This window comes from Rhipicephalus microplus, unplaced genomic scaffold (assembly GCF_043290135.1).
Source record: "Rhipicephalus microplus isolate Deutch F79 unplaced genomic scaffold, USDA_Rmic scaffold_75, whole genome shotgun sequence".
In the NCBI taxonomy this organism is placed as follows: Eukaryota; Metazoa; Arthropoda; class Arachnida; order Ixodida; family Ixodidae; genus Rhipicephalus; species Rhipicephalus microplus.
Window position 1 is genome coordinate 118,372 of NW_027464648.1, and position 19,065 is coordinate 137,436.

General features: G+C 49.6%; 1 long non-coding RNA gene across 1 annotated transcript in view; it reads right to left on the reverse strand.

Annotated features, from left to right (window-relative positions):
• Positions 1–16,490, reverse strand: part of LOC142790171 (uncharacterized) — a 34,935-nt gene extending 18,445 nt beyond the window's left edge. The window contains exon 1 of the long non-coding RNA XR_012889388.1: positions 16,457–16,490. This is a non-coding gene — a long non-coding RNA (uncharacterized LOC142790171). The remainder of the gene's footprint in view (positions 1–16,456) is intronic.
• Between the last annotated feature and the right edge of the window lie 2,575 nt (positions 16,491–19,065).

Genomic DNA, 19,065 nt, shown 5'->3' on the forward strand with positions numbered 1-19,065 from the left:
AATTTTATCGACACGGGGGATGGCCTGCCCTGACCGTGTGTGAATTTCGATCCTGATCTCTTCCGGCGGAAATGGAATAGTGGTGAACATGCGTTTCTCCGGCTGTGTGTACAGGAAGAGCTCCGACTTGGCGGTCGACAAGTGCAGCCCCGTGCTATCCAAAAACTCTTCCGTGCACCTGAGGGCCTGCTGGAGGGACTCCTCAACGTCTCCGTCCCTACCCCCAGTGCACCATATAGTAATATCGTCTGCATACAGCGCATGTCCGATGCGGTCAATACGAGAGAGTTCGAGCGAGAGTTTCCTCATCGCGATATTAGAAATTAGCGGCGAAATGACCGATCCTTGAGGGGTTCCCCTAGGTCCAAGGTGAAATTCCTTGGAGCAGAGGTCCCCGAGCCGAATGGTGGCAACGCGATCCCTGAGAAAAGAGCGGACGAACCCGTAAAAGCGGGCCCCCAATCCCAACTCAGAGATCGAATCCAGTATGTGAGGATGTGAGATATTATCGAAAGCTTTCTCCAGATCGAGTGCAAGAATCCCTCGGACGTCTCTGGTGTCTATGTCGAGAATTTGATGTTTAATCATTTTCATAACGTCCTGCGTAGAGAGCGCGGGACGAAAGCCAATGAGATTGAAAGGGAAGAGCTCGTTTTGTTCAATGTGATGGGAGATTCGGTTAAGGATTGCATGTTCCGCGACCTTACCCACGCAAGACGTGAGCGAGATCGGTCGGAGCGTGCCGAGCCCGAGAGGTTTACCAGGCTTGGGAATGAGGACAACAGAGGCCGTTCGCCACTCCTTCGGCACCTGCCCCGACTCCCAAACCCGGTTGACCTCGTCAGTTAGTAGCTCAATGGATCTATCGTCCAGATTTTTAAGTAGCCTGTTAGTGATACCATCCGGCCCGGGAGCCGATTTTCCATGGAGATCAAAAAGGACCGCCCTGATCTCTGCCGTGTTGAAGGGGGAGTCCAGCTCCGCATCCTCCAGACCAGAGAAATCTGGGTAGTCTGCATCCGTGGTAGCCCCCAGGGGGAGGTACCTATCCGCCAGCTGTTGTAAGATTTGATCATTGGAGAGCCCAGCAGACCTCTCCTTGTGAATGAGCCGATCAACAGTGTGTTTCTGATTAGCTTTAGTTTGCTTATCTCTCAGGAGGTGCTTGAGAATGTTCCATTTCGCCCCTGACCGCATCTGCCCATCGACAGCGTTACAGACCTCATCCCATTGTTGTCTGGCCAGGGTTTGGCTGTACGATTCAATCTCCTGTTTGAGCAGAGCAATTTTCTTTCTGAGCCGCATGTTGAGTCGCTGCGTACGCCATCTGTTAAGTAAGGAGTTTTTGGCTTCAAGGAGCCTCGCTAGGCGGCTGTCCATGCGTTCCGTTTTAAGATCCGTCTCCACCACCTTAGTGGCAGCTTTAACATCTGCCTTAAGACGCTCAAGTAGCTGGCCAAGGTCATCGTACTCTTTTTCATCGCTTTGTCTGAGTTCCCGAAACGCATCCCAATCAACAATTTTGAAAATCCGCGGCGGCGGTACTTTAACATCCAGGGAGATAGACGCGATGAAATGGTCGCTCCCCAAGTTCTCATGCAAGTTCTGCCAGGAAGGACACTCGACGTTCCTGACAAAAGCCAGGTCCGGCGTGGTGTCCCTTGCTACAGAATTGCCGAGACGTGTGGGAAAGTTGTGATCAGTAACTAGTAACATATTAAGATTGGTAGTATGCTGCAGAAGCGCCCGCCCCTTAGCCGTATTATTGATATAGCCCCATGTCTGATGTTGCGCATTGAAGTCGCCAGCAACTGTCAACGGAGCCGAGCCCGCGATTTTGGAGGCTTTGCAGAGAAGCGCATTAAAAGTCTCCCGAGTATCAGATGGTGAGCTATAAACGTTGAGAATGAATAGGTGCTCCTTAAGCCGAGATTTTGGGATTAACTCAATGAGTATGTGTTCCACCTTTAGGTCTGGACGTACATCGCGAACCTCAAAGGAGAACTCTTTGGATATGAGGGTGGCGACCCCGCGTTTTCCTTCCCTCCAGCAGGCCACGGAGCGATAACCCCGGAGGGTCACCTCTCCTTTAAGGGTCTCCTGGAGGAGTATTACGGCTGACTTGTTCTCCTGTGAGCTGACGAACTGCTGCAAGACTGCCTTCTTCCTGTGGAAGCTCGCGCAATTCCATTGCCAAATGACAAATGTTTTATTTAGCTTCGCCATGATTGCTACTTAGGTTTTGCTCCATCACCACCACCCTTGCAGAAAGGGACTGGATGACAGAGCTGACACCAGCGATGGCCTCCTTAATTTCATGAACCACCCCCATAATTTTCTGTTTAAAGTCACTGAACTCCTTCTCGATATATACCGGAGGGTCAGCGGCTTTTCGCATACCGCCTCTAGGTTGTGCCTCGGCCTGCTGCACTTTCACCGCCCCTTCCGGCGTGCGTTCGCGCTGCCTAAGCTCAACAACTAATGCTTTAATATCCTGAAGCTCACTCCTCAGAGTTGCGTTCTCACGCTCTAGCTGCTGTATTCTAGCCGTAGCTTGCTCTGGCAACTTGCGCTGCACGATAGTGCGAGACTCACGTTTTGGGCCCACTCGTTCAGCCCATGTAGGTTCCTGCTGAATCCGGGCACAGGAGGCAGACCTATCCCTCGAGAGAGAGCGGTGACCCGCACCCGCCCAGGGTTATCAAGGCCACCCCCCTGGTTGAACCCAAGCCCGGAAGCTTGCTGTGGCACGAACTCCGCGCGCTGCTTGTTTGCTTTTCTCCGTCGTCGCCTTCTACGCCGAACGATGTAGGGAACCTGGTACCTGCTTTGGCAGGCCCGATCCGCCGTCAGATGCGCTCCTCCACAGATGGAGCACTTCGGCTGGCACGTATGATTCTCAGGGGGCGATGAGACCTCAAAGTCCGGGCAGGTGATGACTCTAGGAGTGGGACAAACGTCCGAGCGATGTCCCAGCTTTCCGCAGGTTCGACAGGCGTCGATTTGTCGTCGGTAGAGCGTGCACCGGATCAGGTTCGTCCCACACATGACGTAGTTTGGAACTTTCATACCGTCAAACAGGACGATCACCGTGGGCGTTTTCTTGATGCGCCGTACTCCAAGAACCTTCGGATTTCTTGCGTGCACGAAGAGCTCACCAAGCCGGTCATCAGAGAGCTCAGGGTCGATACCGCGAACAACTCCTCTGCACGTATCCCCGGGTGGCGTCACGTAAGTAGAGACTTCATGGAGCGTTTCTCCCACTCGAATTTGCTTCACTTTAGCGTAGGCTTCTGCGTTCCTAGCGTGTGGCGTGCTGACCACAAAAATGTTCTGCATTTCATTGGCACAAACAATATCTTCCCCAGCCTGCGGCGGGCCGAGACAAGCAGCCATCACCAAAGCTTGGGTAACCTTGATTTCACTGACCTTGCGCACATCCATGCCTCCCTTGGGACGTACGACAACCCGGTAGTGATCTTTAGGCAATCGCGGCAGGCGCGACGTGGCGATGAGCTTGTTTATCGGCCCCTTCGGGTGCGCTGGATGGGCGGCACGATGACCGGCACTGGGGCCAGGGCTGTCGCCGGGCGTAAAATCCGGACGCTGCTTCTTCCGAGAGTGGGCAACAATCCATCCGGAGGCTTCATCCTCCTGCCTGGAGATTTATTCGCTGAAGACCATCTCCTCGAGCGGCATCCTCGAAGCGTCTCGCTCGGCAGGCCGAGCTGAGCGCCAACGTGGCACAGGGTGAAACACCCAAATAAAAGTTCGAAAGCTTGACCTACCCGCAAAAGTCGGGTATCCACTCGATCCTTGAAAGAAACTGGATCAGATGAGTCGAAAAACCGAGGTCGATCGGCAAATTTGCGGTCTAAAACATTTAAAAAAGCAGGAGCCGATGCGAGCGCGTCCGGCTCGCGTCTAGCAAGCGGCGTTCCACAAGATAGAATAAACTCTTGAGCCGCAGTGCCATGAATACAATGAACTTGTATATACCATGAATGAACTCGAGGTGGCTAAAAATGGGAAGTAGATGCAAAGCGCAAACCGTAAGAAAGTAAAAGCCGAATTCTCCGCCTCTCATTTCCCATTAGCAGCCATTGGCATGTACATTGAGCACTATCTGACTGAAAAAGTTTGCTACGTCATACTCGCTGGGCGTAACCTCCTTGGTTTTCGAAAGGTTTAGCGAGCGTTCGGCCGCAGTGCCATGAATACAGTGAACTAGTATGTACCATGAACTCGAGGTGGTTAAAGGTGGGAAGTGGACCCGAACAGCAGGCCGTAAGAAAGTGTGCGTGTGCCACCTCTCGTTTAGTCCTTGGAATGTCCGCTGGATGTCGGTGCTTCTATATGGGGAATATATTGTCACGGGGTCGTGACGTGGCCGAAGACAGGAGAGTTCGTGTTGGGATTTAACTGTTTATTTGGGCGAGCCTTTGCTCGGTAAACGGAAAGTCCAATTACAGCAGCAGTCTCGCACAGATAGCAGTCTCGGACTGATAGCGGCGAACGGAGCGTCGGCCTTCGATCAACAATTGACAAGCGGCGAAGCGCGTCGGCATTTATACTTTTGCCATCGAATGTTCTAGCGTTATCGCTGGCGGTGGCGTAGGTTCCAGAACAATCTGTACCGTTCGCACAGTGCGCGTGATCTTATCGAAATGATCTACTAGAGTCCGGAACCATCTCGAAAACTGCAGGCGCGGTTCGCGCCGAGAATCGTGCGGTGTTTTGGGACGATAACAAAAACTTGGGAAATGGAAGGTGGCGTTGCCCCCTCTGAAAGAAGGCATCGTCCCGATGCTTTAACTAAAGATGAAGGTACAATAATAATGCAAGAAAGTACAATGAATAAATTACAATACAACAATAATACAAAAAACACTGTTTCAGTTTGTTAACGTGCATGAAACGGCTTGAGGCGCGCGACATGCACGACTTCAGGTCGCGATCGGCGTCGTTGAGAGTTCGTGATGCCGTCGGGGACAACCTCGTAATCAAGTGGGCCGAGACGTCGAACCACCTTGTACGGTCCGAAGTACCGTCGCAGAAGCTTTTCACTTAGTCCACGTCGGCGTATCGGCGTCCACACCCGAACACGTTCACCGGGCTGGTATTCCACGAAGCGTCGTCGAAGGTTGTAACGGTGGCTGTCGGTTGTCTGTTGATTCTTGATACGAAGACGCGCAAGTTGTCGGGCTTCTTCGGCGCGTTGAAGGTACTCGCTCACATCGAGGTTTTCTTCGTCGGTGACGTTGGGTAACATGGCATCGAGCGTCGTTGCCGGGCTCCTTCCGTAGACCAGCTTGTATGGAGATATCTGCGTCGTCTCCTGCACCGCCGTGTTGTATGCGAAGGTCACATACGGAAGAATGGTGTCCCACGTCTTGTGTTCGACATCGACGTACATTGACAGCATGTCGGCGATCGTCTTGTTAAGCCGCTCGGTGAGGCCGTTGGTCTGTCGGTGGTACGCTGTCGTCCGGCGGTGGTTTGTTTGGCTGTATGCCAAGATCGCTTGAGTTAAGTCGGCAGTGAATGCCGTTCCTCTGTCGGTGATAAGGACCTCCGGGGCGCCGTGACGTAGGACGATATTTTCGACGAAGAACTTAGCTACCTCGGATGCACTGCCTTTTGGCAGGGCTTTTGTCTCGGCGTAGCGGGTGAGGTAGTCGGTAGCTACCACGATCCACTTGTTTCCGAAAGCCGACGTCGGGAACGGCCCCAGTAGGTCCATACCAATCTGCTGGAAAGGTCGGCAAGGTGGATCAATTGGCTGCAGAAGTCCCGCTGGCCTTGTCGGCGGTGTCTTGCGTCACTGACACTCCCGGCATGTCCTCACAAAACAAGTGACGTTGGTGGTATGGACTTCTTATGCCTCCATGGTGCTGTCATCAACCTAAAAACAAAGTCGATAACGTTATCCACAGTAGAAGCCCTACCACCGCGCTCGCCGTCTGAACGCCATGCCTTGAATGTGCTGGAAGAACAAGTCACCATTCCGCCTCGCTCAAGCGTCATTATTTCAGTCGGCGCTTCTAAATCACCTGACTTCGAAGGCGTCGTTAAAGGCAGTCAGCATGTGTTGGTCACCCGAACTATTTGCGTCGCAAGAGGAATTGCAGAGCTGCGGGAGACAAAGCAACGGTTATGCTTACGAATTTCAGCAATGAGTACAAACATGTGAACAAAGAAACAACGGTCGCATACATCGAAGAAATTGTCGAAGCCACCAGTGCTTTCGCCCTCGCCGATTCTGCGGTGCCTGCTCAGAGGAACCAAGCCCCTCCCATAGCTTTCCACGTCAGTCCCAGACTTCTGAACGATAAGCAAGAACAGATCAAGGCCCTGCTTCTGCAATACGAAGATTGCTTTTCGTCGTCATCGAAAATTCGGCAGACCCCAATCATGAAACATCGCATCAAAACCGAAGAAAATGCCAGATCACTCCGTCAGAGTCCGTACAGGGTTTCGACGCGAGAACGTGAGGCCATGAAGAGACAAGTTTATGAAATGCTGCGGGATGACATTATCCAGCCGTCCAAGAGTCCATGGGCATCCCCCGTGGTGTTAGTGAAGAAAAAGGATGGGACCCTACGCTTCTGCGTCGATTATCGCCGCCTGAACAAAATCACAAGAAAGGACGTGTATCCTCTCCCACGAATAGACGACGCACTTGATCGGCTCCACAACGCCAAGTACTTTTTGTCAATGGGCCTCAAGACTGGCTATTGGCAAATCGACGCCGGTGCCGCGTAAACTTCTTTTGTCGACTTGAACCCCTGGGGTCGACGTCCGCGTAACGTGACCCCGGGTCTCGCTTGAGGACTCGAGAAGAGACAGCTAGACCGCTGAACGGAGCGTCGGCCTTCGATCAACAACTGACAAGCGGCGAAGCGCGTCGGCATTTATACCCTTGCCGTTGAATGTTCTAGCGTTATCGCTGGCGGTGGCGTAGGTTCCAGAACAATCTGTACCGTTTGCACAGTGGGCGTGATCTTATCGAAATGATCTACTACAGTCCGGAACCTTCTCGAAAACTGCAGGCGCGATTTGCGCTGAGAATCGTGTGGTGTTTTGGGACGGTAACAAAAAATTGGGAAATGGAACGTGACATTACATATATTTACAACAGATTGTGAACATGGGTAGGCATAATTACAATACTTTGACTGGCGCTATACATACACTTGCAACACAATGTGTTGGGGAGAATGGGTTAATAGGGGATTATGGGGGTATGGAGTTTCGCACCTCTGACAATAAAAAAACTTTGTGTGCCAGCGGCGAAGGAACTGGTCCTCCCCGCCAGCTTCCAGTTGCTTGGCCAAGTGCTGCACTATTTTCTGCTTGATCATGGCTAGTGCTGGGTAGGCCGCTCTCACTGGTGTGTTCTTTACCTCAGCAAGGCACCGGCGTTTCCAAATCACAAAGAGTGTGATGGCAATCACCAGCCTTGCGAAGCAGCCCCTATTCCTTTCGAGGGCCCGGGGAGGGCGGATGCTGAAGCACCTCGCATTCAGGCGCCAACCGACTTGGCCGCCCCGCATTCTAACAACACGTGGGAGACCGCTTCCTCAGCGCGGCAATTAGGACACTATTTCGGCGTGATGCCGAAACGGTGCAGGCGATGTCTCGTGGGCAAAACTTGCCACTTGCGCTTCCACTCGAAGTCATGTACTTCGCGCGGTCGGTACTTATTGCTTTTTTGTTTGCACAGTCCTAGGCTTTTGATCTGCTCCTTTTCTTCTTGGGACAACTGGTTTTCTGTTATCGCTTCGACGATTCGGGCTGGTGGGTCCTTGTCAATGTCGCAGTTCAGGGCTTCTTTTTTTATGATCTTTGTCGTAGTTGCCGTCATCCTGTAAAAGTGAAAGGGCGCTTCCGCGCGCGGGCCAGTGTGTTTGTGGTTTTCCAGATAGTGCGTGATGGTGCTTGTCCAGTAGTTGATTATATTCTTCCCAACGTAACTCGCTGCGTAATAAAGCGTGCGGGTAATCTTGAGGGCCAGTATCTGGCTGGTCATTTGTACGTGTGGGAGGCCGAGGCCACCTTTGTCCTCGGGTAGTTGAAGGAGGTGTCACTTGACTGGTGACGGTTTCCCTTCCCATAGCAAATCGGTGATCACGGTGTTCAGTTGCCTCGAGGTTTTCCTAGGGATCACCGCTACCCTACTGGCGTAGAACGCAAACGCGCAAACGGTGGTCCTTGCTGCCAGCGCTTTTTCACGTAACGTGAGGCTAAGGAGTCGAATGCGGTCGGCTGCCTGCTTTGCCCTCTCGAGGGCTCTCTGCCACGTGGCTGGTGCCACCCCTTCACTGGAGAAGTAGATTCCCAGCACTTTAACGGTGAACACCACTTCGATGTTTCCTAAGGCTTCTCTGGGGAAAGTTCCAAATAGCATCGCCTTGCTCTTGTCCGCATTTATCGCCGCTCCGGATGCCTGCGCGTATCTTGTGATCGTCGAACTAAAGGCTTGGAGGCTGCTTTCATCCCGAACAAACAGGGAAATGTCGTCCGCGTATGCCAGCACTTTCACCTGCTCCTGGCCCGTCAGTGGGAAGCTCCGAATGCCTTCATGCGCAATAACACTTGTGATCAGCGGCTCGCACGACATGACAAAATAGGTCGAGCCCAATGGACATCCTTGCCTTATGCCTCTGCTATACCTGAATGCCGGCGTTGTGACTTCGTTAATCACAACGGTGCAGGTTAGGTCCTCGTACAAAGTTTTTGCCAGTTTTATAAAACTTGCCGGTAAGCCAAACTCCTGCATCACGTCGAAGAGGTAATGGTGTCGTACCCTGTCAAAAGCTTTAGCTTGGTCTAGGGAAATAAAAACACCATTGAAACCTCTTGTCGTCGCGTATTCGAAAGAGTCACGGATCACTGTCATGAGGTTCGCAAAAAGCGACCTTCCTGGAATCGCGCACGTTTGGTACGGGCTAATGATGTCCGGTAACAGGAGCTTGAGCCTGTTGTTCAGTATAGTGGCTACCAGCTTGTAATCGGTGTTCAAAAGCGTGATTGGACGCCACGCCGTGGGCTCGTTTGGTGGTGCACCCTCTTTCTGTAGTAGGACAATTTTACCCACTCCGAAGGAGTCGGGTTTCTTAAAGGACCTGAAGATCGCATTCACCATCGCGACCAAGGGTTCTTTGAGAACTTCGAGAAAAGTCACATAGAAGGCTGCAGTCAGACCAACAGCGCCTGGGGCAGAATTGGGGATCATGCTTCTTATGGCTTCACGAAGCTCTGCAGGGGAGACTTCAGCGCTAGGGGTGGCTGGCTCCTCCTCCTCCTTAACTCGCTGCAGATGTTTGCAAATTTCTTTGACATGGTCGGGTCTTCGATTGGTGTCTATTGGTTCGGTGTCTTGGAACTGTATGCTGAAGTACTCTCTGAAGATGTTCTCAATTTCTGCTGGGTCGTCGGTTACAGAACCGTCTAAGCGCTTTGCCTCCGTTATTCGCAAACAGCCATTTCTACGTACTTCCCTCACATCAACTCCGGTCGCCGTGCCCAATAGTCCATGCTCACTTCGAGGTCGCCTCATGGTATCTCTGAGGAGTTGGTTGTATTGCTCCTCGAGCGAGGTCAGGTACTCTGTTGTACATGAGGTCAACGTGTCGGCTGCCTTGATGATCGGCATCCGACGAAGAAGTTCTTTCATCTTTTGTGTATGACGTCTTTTTCTGGCTTTGCCTTCTTTTTGTAACAGGGCCTTTCATTCTTCCTTAAGTTTATCCCACAGAGGGGGGGGGGGGTAATAAGTCCGGCATTTTCTACTGATGCGCTGATGGCAGCTTTCAAGTTTTCTACGCAAGTCTCATCTCTCAGCAGCTCAGCGTCTATTCTCCAGCCATTGTTATCAGAGTGCGGGCCGGGGGATCCCTTTACCATCGTGACGAGCGGGGCATGATCCGTCTTCTCTTTCAGGTTGGCCGGGAGCGCGAGTACTTCGCATCCTTCTACCAAAGGGAGGAGGAGGTCCGGAAAGTACATCCGGTCTACTCTACTTCCTGCTGATCTAGAGGTACGGGTTGCTACGAAGCGGTCTTTATAGAGGTGTACTCATATGTCCGAGAGGTTTAGGTGCCAAAGGGTTTTCACCAACTCTTTTGCATTGTAGGTTGATCTTCCTTAACTTGGCCCCCTCACGTCCCGGTTAGAATCTACCACGCAATTAAAATCACCGACCAGTACGTGGGGAATGGACTCTAGGAGGAGTTGGTGCATCTCTTGAAAGAACTTATTCGTATCTTTTCTTGTCACGGGGGCATAGACGTTCACAATGCGTATCTTTTTGCCTTTGATGAAAATCTCAATCATTATGTACCAACCATTCGCCACGAAAATACAATGGGATTTTGATCGAAATCTGCCTGATACGAATATTACTCCGCCCCCGCATGCTCTCGTGGTCGCCAGAGAGAAAAAGGCGTCGGTCTGATGATCTCGGCGGAAATTAACCACATTCAGCGGCGTTCGGAAATTCGCCTCTTGAATAAAGAGGAGATCTATGTTCTGGTTCCTAGCGAAACCTAGGATGGCTGCTTGTTTCGCCCTATCTCTAAACCCTCGGATATTCCACGTAGCCAATTTCAAAAAGGCCATCAAAAACCTTAAAAAGAAGAAAACAAAACGCAGGAAGTATCGAGGCTAACGAGCAGCGTGGCCGTCATCCACCGATTGGGCGCGATGCCAAGCGCTGGAGATGAGAAGGAAAGAAGGGTGAGCGAATGCACCGAGCAAGATAGGCGACAGCCGCGTGCCGGCAAAAAGGGGCAAGGAGGGTGCTGCGCCAGAAGGAGAAGAGAAGGCAAGTGGGACATAGTGCGGCCAGAGCGAACGAGAGGAAGGAAAAAGAGCCGTGAAGCCGACAGGGCTGGCGCGCCGCTTCAGTGACTTGCGTCTCGGGGCTTGGGGGGTGGTTCCCCTTTGGCTACACCGTCTTTTTCGAGCTTCTGTGCCATCGCGTGTGGTGGAGCATCACTATCACTGCTTTGACCTGCTGGCCCGGGTCTACGCTGCCGGGCCTTCTCGCTGGCTGCCCTCTCACCCAGATACCGCTTATCGTCATCAGGGCGTCTTCGTGAGCGTGAGCGAGCTCTCTGCTCTAGCCCAGTGGCCATCTGTCCAGTTTTCGCGTCCGAGTTCCGGCTTGGGCGTGTCGAATGGGAGGCGGGGGAGGAAGTCGGTGCAGCATGGTCGCATTCGCTGTCGCCGGGTAGAAAGTAATACCTTTTACTTTTTACGGGGGCATCGTCGCCGGCTGGGTCTTGGGTGCCGGCCTCCAAGGCCAGGCTGGTCACTGGGGCCCGGACGTTGACGGGTGTGTAGAATAAAGCGAGGAGAGCCTCTCCCTACTCGTTGGACTCGGGGGTCGCTTTAGCCACAGTCACCGAATTCCCGCAGTAATCCCGGCTCGCCGAGGTTGGAGGTGGCTTAGGGGGGGGGGGACGATTGCGCTGAACCCGTCTCGATATCGCTCGACTCTGTTTCGGTCGACCTGGTGGTAGTCTCGTCAAAACTCCCGGGCCTCTCCCCCTCACTGGCAGACGAATCGCCCATGCCACTGCCTGAAGTCAGATCGGAGTCTAAGTCGCGGTTCCCGGAAGGGGATCCCCTCTCGGTTGTGCGGGATGCGGACCTGGACGTAAAGACCTGCATACGAGGCGAGTTAGTTGCTCGGGCAGAGGCGGGGCCGCTTGACTGAGAGTGCGACGAAGCGGATTCAGATAGCGAGGGCAAGCCGCGGGTGACCGAAGCTTACGAAAGCACTCGCGTGTTGCGTGGTGACCCCCGCAACGTTTACAGTCTGCCGAGCAGCCCTCAGTATCGTGGCCGAAGGTGCCGCACCGCTTACAGTACGCCGTGGTGCACGCAGTCGCCATATGCCCGACTTCATCACAACGCGCGCACACACTGTCCATGCCTCTGTATTCGCACATCCATCACTTTGGGCCCCGCAATAGTGATGAAGTTGGGGACTGGGCGGCACATCTCAATTTCAACCACACGTACCCCGTTTAACTTGGTCTGGCGAGTGGCTAGGGTGGCGAACGAAATGCCCTTCACTTTACCTAACTGGGCTAAGGCGTTGCTGAGGGCCTCGTCTGATAGAAAAGCGGGGTAACGGTAAACGTTCACATATGTAACCGGCGGCCCTACTGCCTCTACTGGCACCCTCGCCCCGTTCACTTCAATTCCTTTTGCCACCATTAGCTTCGTCGCCTGGCCAGCATTGCGGGTGCATACAAGAAATTTTGCGCCCCCCATATGTTGCAGTACTAATACGCTGTCGTCACCATCTGTCTCTTCAATTGCGTCAATTAACTCATCGACGGAGGCATCGCCCTCGGGCGTGGAAAACATGAAACAATTCTCCCTCACCGGGAGTTCAAATGGCGTGGCCATTCTGGTGGGCGGACCCCGCAAGCCACCGGTTGGGCGTGGCTCGTGGGTGACTTGTAACGTGCAGTCGAGCTGCACTCTGGTACGAAGCGGCTCAGCCGAGGCGGGTGCCGCGCAGGTCTTGGTGGTACCAGGTGGACCGCAGGGGGACTCCGGGACGGCGGGCGTGAACCGGGGACCTTGCACCTCCTCCTAGCATGGGGTAGGCGGGCTTCAGGCAGCAAGGCCCGAGACCCAGGGGCCGCGGTCGCGCGTACAAGACGCCGGTGCCGCGTAAACTTCTTTTGTCGACTTGAACCCCTGGGGTCAACGTCCGCGTAACGTGACCCCGGGTCTCACTTGAGGACTCGAGAAGAGACAGCTAGACCACTGAACGGAGCGTCGGCCTTCGATCAACAACTGACAAGCGGCGAAGCACGTCGGCATTTATACCCTTGCCGTCGAATGTTCTAGCGTTATCGCTGGCGCTGGCGTAGGTTCCAGAACAATCTGTACCGTTCGCACAGTGGGCGTGATCTTAACGAAATGATTCACTACAGTCCGGAACCTTCTCGAAAACTGCAGGCGCGGTTTGCGCTGAGAATCGTGTGGTGTTTTGGGACGATAATAAAAACTTGGGAAATGGAACGTGGAAATATTTATTTATTTATTTATTTATTTATTTATTTATAGAATACTGCAGACAAAATGTCCAAGCAGGGTGAGCATACATGAAACACACTAAATAACAGAATGAAACAGGGTTGCAAAGCGTTTTTACACAATTTCTTTGCCATAAGACAGAGGGGTTGTGGCTTTTAAAAAAAAGTAACAGTTGAACAACAAGGTGATAATGCCATTCAAGGAAGTCATGGAAGAAGATTATTTACACAAATGGGCAAGGGCGTTGAGGAAATGCTTCGGTTAGTTTATTTCAATCATCTATTGTTTGTGGGAAGAAGGAGTACCGAAAAGTATCAGTCCTTGCGAAGATTGGCGTTAGGGAATGAGGATAGTGGTGTCGAGTGGGTCTGCTTAACAAGGGGGATACGTATACTTCGGTGTCTAAGGGTAGCCTGTGGTTCCCTATGTCTGAAAGAAACTGTAGCCGACTTTTTGTTCTTCGAATTTGTAATAGTTCTATACCATTAGCTGTTAGTAATGCAGTGGGGGAGTCGGTTGACATAAATTTACTATATATGAATCGTACTGCTTTTCTTTGAATTCTTTCTAGGTTTTGGACGTTAATTTTTGTGTGGGGATCCCAAACTATGGAGGCGCACTCAAGTTTAGGCCTAATTAGGGAAAAGTAGGAAAAGTAGGCAATATGATGAAAAGATGCGAGATGGTGGTACTTGGAGTGTTGAATAGATGGATGAACGGGCCCATAGACAGATGCAAGGATGGACGCATGAACGGACGCAGGGGCGGCTGCATTGACGAACGCAGGAACGGACGCACGAACAGACGCACGCACGGACGGGCTGATGGGTGCATGGACGGTCACACTGACGGACGCATGGATGGACGGAAGCAAGAACGAATGGACGGACGAATTCTTCGCCCCACTCTCCATCAGTCACTCCGTGGATATGCTGCCATTTTTTTATATTGACCAATCCTAATAAGACATTACACTTGCGTTTTTTTTTGTACAGTGATGGATGAATGGTGAAACTCCATTTATAGTACTGAGAGATTATTAGAGGAGCCAAACTATACAGCCACGCGTAAATTGGTTTAATAGAAAACTGTTCGGAAGGCAAATATAAAAATAACTTATTATAAAGAATTGTGGTTGCAGGGCTTGGTACCCTGTTTTATAAACATAACATATGTACTCGTATACGATCATGTTGGGTTAACGCCACTTGTAGCTAAGTGCGATCCACTGAAGCTGATTTATGTAGCATTATCTAAGGCTTCAATTCACGAGCATGTGCACAAGCGCTTCATATATGCTTACCACCTCCGCTGTTGCTAATACCGGTGTTGCAGGTTTCATCATAACGCAACTGTACACAACTGGTTATATGAAACATATGCGGATGTACAACATATGTGTGTGCGTATATTTCGGCTTATATTTAGCGTCATCATCTAACGTTTTGCTTTACAACATCACTGCAATACAGTACCCCTCTTTCTGCATTACTCTCATGAGATTGCTTCCCAAGGTATACGTAAGATATCTGCCCATTTTTTTCCTTCTTCACCTTCCTACCTTCCTTTTCTGTTTTGTATTTCTAATTTGTGTTTGTGGGATCACTTTAGTTCAATTTTTTGTCGTTATGAATTTCATTCTCTTTTTTTGTGTGCAACGTTCTAGCCTCTCTCCTATTCTTCAGTTTTACGTCTCTTTCCTTTTTCTCATTTCCCTTTTCTACCTCCTTTCTGTACGTTAAAAAACTATATACTTTCTGCTAACATGCCTGTATATCTTGCTGGTTAGGACGCTAGCCTTGAAAACGTACTTGAAATATTGTGGAGATACTGAAAATACAGAATTAGAAACTCTTTTGCTCGTCTAGAGTACTCTGTTCGGCCTTCATGTTCTGCAAAGAATAACTTCTTTTTCGCTCTTTAAAAGTAATTACTGATTTATTGGAAGGAAGAAGTGTAAATTAAGGACTCGTTTTCTTTGTTCGACACAATGTTAATGAGAACCGACAGACAATGATGTGAATAGCACTATAGTAAGTGTTATCAGAAGTGATTTTATAGTAGGTGTAAAGAGAAAAGAGTGAAAGAAAAGATAAGTTGCCACCGGCAGGATCCGAACGGGCGACCTTCTAATTTTGCATCAAATGCACTAACACTGAGCTACAACGGCCGTTATTCCCCCGTCCAATTTATGTCTACATTTACTTTTTCACATTTGCAGTACAATTACTTCAAACAACACTCTTTACGCTTCTCTTGGCATCGTTCTCTTTTGACTCTCAATAATATTTTGTCTAACGAAGAAACCGAGCCCTTAAATATACAGTTCTTTTCTTTTTTTATAGCGACGGTTTCGTTCTGCCAGACTTGCTGTCTTTAGATTGTATAGGAGAAAACATTGGACAGGTGTCAACTGGTAATGAGAACACGTGATAAGTGACACCAACAAGCAGGAAGAGTATTCCGCCCTCGCCGCAATGGACACCGGTCACACTGATGAACGCTCCCTCATTTAATGCCCATATATACCCTAGAAAGTGGACGAAGAATAACCTCCACCGTAGCTCTATGGCAGAGCATCGGACACGAAATTGGAAGGTCACAGGTTCGGATCCTGCCTGTGGCAAATTACCTTATCGTCTGCTATTCTTCCTTCACATTTACTTCGGCATTTCCTATATTAACACCCCTTATACTTCTCTTTGCCTCATCGTCTGCTGGTTGTTATCAAAGCTCATTTAGGGGTAACACATGGTACGTTCCGGCCTGATGAACTCTGACGTACCCACGGTGGGCATGTGATCTTCAAATTTTGAGTATGAAGGCTCTTGCCCAGGATTTTATAGTAACACAAGTAATTTAACATTTACACTGCAACATGAGACATAAAGAAGCGAAAAAAAAGCAAGATTGTCTGGAAAAGCTGGTTAGAGTGTGGCGTTCTTCGCCAGCAATCTTGAATATTTGTGATATGCATTCACACACGCTGCAGGTACGTACTGTGTATACATAACCGGTACGCAAAAAAAAACTGCCCACTTAAGCGCGTGAATACGAATTACGTTGTTCATTGCCGGTAGGCCTAGTGTAATACTTAACGCGTACGAGAGAGGCAAAGATCCCTACTCTTGTGCTTGTCGGAACAATTTTTCCAAGGTTTTTGCATAATAATTTGTGGAAATGGAAGTTGAAAACTTCATGATGTTAAACTGTTCCCGCAAAATAAGGCAGCCGCGGTGTTGTGCGACTCGACCATCTCCACTTAGAGTCTCAATATTGCGTTTCTAATCATAAATATTTTGCTCTGCCCTATCTTTACGAAGTAATATTATGAAAGACACGTGGCCTCAGAAACAGGCGAGAGCTGTATGAATAATTTCAACTTGCTTACCGCACCACTTTTCATGAACTCCTTTTATTCGCTGATGAGTCAACTATATGAACACCAGGTTTTGAAGTGAAGATAAAAATAGTCTTCAAAAGTAACAAAACAAAAAAGCTAGATACTGGCACAACATAATGGACAAGTATGCGCTACTTTGTCATAGCAACGACAAGTACATTATTACATATCAGGTGCCAAAAACGTACATCTTATTGATGTAAAATTGACATTCCATTGTTTTAAAACCAATTTTCTGAAAAAAAGAAGTTAAAATGATTATTTAACTAAGTGCTGCTTTTAAAAGAAAGCAGCTAAATATATTGAGCCTGTAGGAGCTTCTATAAAAATTTCGCACTTCACAACTTTAGGCAATGCACAGATAATGAAAGGAAGTTGACTACACGCGCCGTCATAAAAGAAACTATTACGCATGCCACTCGGAGTCAGCGCCTGTCTTTGTTATCCTGTTAAACTATTCAATCTTTGGTCTTGTTGTAACATAAAATATAAAAGAACTGTCTATATAAAATATTTATATATATATATAGTCAAGTGGATCCTCCGTGAGCAGCCCCAACGTGGTTTATTTCGATGTTTCAGACAGAGTCAAGACTTCATCAGGATTGAGGGTACGGTTTGTTGGTGCTCAGCTTCATACAATCTTAAATCAGAGGGAGAGAGAGAGAGAGAGAGAGGAAGAAAAAAACACAATGAGAGTATAAGGTGGACTCTCCTGGCCCCCTTTCACTCTTCTTACCCCTCCCTTTCCTCTCTCTCCCTTCTCTCATTTTCACCTTTAGAATGTCTGCGGTCTGTGTATCCTTCCTTTCACTAACGTATTATTCCCGATGAGACGACGCCACATGGCTCTGGCGGTTCGGTGGGGGGGGGGGGGGGGGGGAGCTTGTTTAACAAGTTTAAGCCTTGAACTCCTCAGCGCCTCGTCGACATCTTGTCGTTGAAAGACGCTAGCCGCGTATTCCCGGAGAGGCTGGCAAGTGGGTGCAATGGCAATTCTTGCCCGCTTCTGGATTACACGTGCAGTAGGGGCCTCCCTATCGTGCACAGGGTTGCTGTTGGGCATGTCATGCTTAGCACAATTGATTAGATAGTAACTTAACTTAACGCGAGTCGCCCTCAACTTAATTGGGTGGAAGTTCTTTTTAAGTCTAAGTTCGTAAGTTCGATAAGTCTAAGTTCGCTGATTTTCGCCAGAATGCGGGGCTTACAATATTAGCTAAGGACATGAAGAACAGCAAAGGGAGCAACCTCAACGTTTTTTTTCTCGGCCAAGACACACGAACCGGATGTACGTTTTCGCACTATTGTTAGTGAAGGAGGATCTTTGCAGATTAACGTTAGCATATTTCTTCAGAGCAAGCTAAAGAATCTCGTGGTGAATGACCCTTCCTGTACGAAGGGCTGAAGTGATGTGTGCGACTTTTTGCGGTGTCGTGATACTACAGGCAACGTCTTTTCAGAGGATGTCGTAGATCTGTGTTATTCCGTGCCGCATGACAAGCTTCTAGCTTCTCTGAAATTCTGCATTGAAGAGAATGACGACGTTGATTTTATCAATGACGCAGGCTTTAATGCGGACATTTCTTTATCGCTTTTAGAATTTTGTCTTGATGTACCTTTTATAATGTTTGACGAAAAGTCCTTTCTTCAGCGGCAGGGAATCGGCGTTGGTTTCTGTGTCACGCCGGTTCTTTGCGATATATCTTAAGCGGATGTAGATAGAGACTTGGATAATGCTTTTAAAGAGCTGGAGGTTTTAAAGGTTTTAGGTACGTTGGCAATTTTTTAATTCTTTTAGATAAGCAGGGATACTTTACATCCTCTGATTTTATTTTAAACGTTTTTATGAGACTAGGACGAAGGCTTTTCTTCACTGTTGAATTGCCACATGAAGCTTGTCTGCAGTTTTTAGACTTAAGCCTCACGTGTAACGATGAGCATTTTTGCTGGTCTTATCATCTTCATGTTTAAAAGGAGTTCTTGCCGTACAATTCTGCCCACTCAAAGATTGCGAAGAGGGGCGTTGCGTCTCTTTGCTTAGAATCAGCGCTGAAAAGTTCGTGCCCACACTGCATGAAACTTACTTTCTTCAATCAGGTGAGTCAATTAGAGGCTGCTGGGTTTCCTCGATCGGTCATTACGGCATTGCTGAATCACTTCTGCAGAAGTTTAAACGTTGAACACGGGAAGCGATGACTGCTACCCAGCCCTTGAGGATTAGGCCACAAGTTGTGCCATAAATCCATACGTTCTCGCACAACCACAAGAAATTCGCGGCCAGACACGGCGTACCGCTGGTGTTTTTCGCACCCGAAAAATTCGGAAGACTGTGCCCACGTGTGTGTGATAGGAAGAAGCGCGGCTGCGAGAAGAAACATGAGAAGGCCTTTGTTTAGCGTTCCACGAGGGTCGTGTACTCCATACCCTTATCCTGCGGAAAAGTGAACATTGGCCAAACCGACCGGTGTATTATTGACCGATGACAAGTATGCGCACCTGGTTGCGCATGTCATCTCGTGTGGTTGTGACGCTCGATTTTCTGAGACAATAATTATCAGCAGAAGCGCAAGTAAAACTGCACGTGAAGTGTTAGA